At 46.1% G+C, this 1,853-nt stretch overlaps 1 long non-coding RNA gene across 1 annotated transcript; it reads left to right on the top strand.

Moving 5' to 3' along the window:
- On the top strand, positions 1–1,548 carry LOC129593223 (uncharacterized). Its single transcript, XR_008691071.1, has 3 exons — positions 1–146; positions 212–468; positions 569–1,548. It is a non-coding gene; the product is annotated as an uncharacterized LOC129593223 (long non-coding RNA).
- Positions 1,549–1,853: the final 305 nt, after the last annotated feature.

Below are 1,853 nucleotides of genomic sequence, written 5' to 3'. Positions count from 1 at the left end.
GCTCTTATGTAAAATCTGTGCTCTAAAACCTGTGATCACTTTGGTACAGACAGCACAATATCGTTACTCGCCAGTTTTATTCGCGCCTGCCGCCTGCGCCGCAATGTTTAGGACGTTCGCAATTGTTCTGCTTTGGATTCTTCCAGGTACGAAACTTGGTACAACAATTATAATTTTAAACTGGCAAAAGGAAGTCCAGCGCACGTTTTAGCGATGGCGGAAACCCTTTCGAGGTTCAACGTCAAGCCCATGACGGTGCGCGAATGCAGCGCTCGTCCAATCAATCCCTGTGGCCCGCCGAGACACAATCTGTTGGACTGCGCCGGCTACGGAAAACCCTCGAAAAGGGTGATGCCTTGGACGCCAGGATATCGGAGGGTGAGGGCGTACCTGGAGAACTTGACGCTGACTACAATTCAGTCGCATGTGAAGCTGATGTGCCGTCCAGAAGGCAACGTAACAACCCAGGTAGCATACTGTATCTCTTGTGCCCGGTATGCGAATCCATTTGTGAAAGTGTCCGGATCGCGAAAAACAAGGACATTATTCTCCCGTGTGTATATTTCAGGATTTTGTTGAGCAAGTAAAGCTATCCACACACACAGTCCTGATCGCGCCGTCAGAGCAGAAATCGACAATGCTGATTTCTTGACACCGGCGACCTTGGGACGCATTGGTCAGCAGGTCGTGGTCCTCCGGCTGAAACACATCCAGCTATCCAACGTTACAGCTTTTCTACCCGCACTGACACTGGATAACCTCGTGGAACTGTCCATTGACATTCGTCTAACTAGCCTGACTATTCGCAGAAGCGACTTCCGTGGGCTGCGGAACGTCGCAATCATTGTTTTCATTGAAACGCAGATTGCGTCCCTGGAAGTAGGAACGTTCACCGATCTACCGAGTCTAAAGTATCTGGCGTTGGATGAGAGCTTCAGTCAGAAAGCTGAGGCGGTGCGCAAGCTACGCTGTGATTCGCAGTTTGCCTGGTTGCGGAATTTTATCAAATCTCACAAACTGTGCCGGGAATACGGTCTGGGAGAGGTGTACATGATCGGGAGCCTTTACAGCGCACTCCTGCAGTGTTCCTTGGAAACTGACGCTTTTGCGTGCGGCACCGATAATGCCACACACGCGGAAGGGAAAACAGCCTAAATGACTAATAAAACCACACATTTCAACGAAATGGATTGGCGCGGTTGACTTAACCTTTACGTAAACTGTGACCCTGCGCAAATCCTGCCTGCATCGTGGCCTGACAACTTTCTTTTCCTTTTCAACTTTCTTTTCGTTTCATTTTCGTTTTTTTCAACTTTCTTTTCGTTTTTTTTTCGTTTTCGTTTGCTTCGTATATATGATCATTTAAATTCGAAAGCGGGACCGCTGCAGAAAAATTTCATCACAAAAAAGTCGCTTGGACTCTGGTGGATGCTTCGATTAGGCGAACGGAAATGTAGAAAAACAATATTAATCAAGTGCGAATGAAATACCATGGATTTTCATATAGAAGAACTCGTATTTTTCAGATCCTGCAAATAGTCTTCGATATTCACTGCACTATCTTGTTTTGTGTTGTTAGATCCTCTGATAGCTTTAGCTCATTCTCGTCTAATGCTGTCGCGTCAGTATTCATCGAGTAAATTGCTAAACAGACGGAGAAATGCAGCACTCTCATTAATTCACTGATTAATGGTAGTGACCCCCAATGCAGCATAACAAATTCTGCTAGGCGAATTTAAAATTCAGTTGATAACGTCTAGTGAAAAGACGGAGCAGTGGAGTGGATGCATGGAAACGTGATATTATACTCGTACAAGCTAATTTTCCACGCGCTCCGATTTTCAGGGCATACT

Source organism: Paramacrobiotus metropolitanus, unplaced genomic scaffold (assembly GCF_019649055.1).
Source record: "Paramacrobiotus metropolitanus isolate TYO unplaced genomic scaffold, Prichtersi_v1.0 Parri_scaffold0000060, whole genome shotgun sequence".
Taxonomy (NCBI): Eukaryota; Metazoa; Tardigrada; class Eutardigrada; order Parachela; family Macrobiotidae; genus Paramacrobiotus; species Paramacrobiotus metropolitanus.
This window is presented reverse-complemented; position numbering and strand designations above follow the sequence as displayed.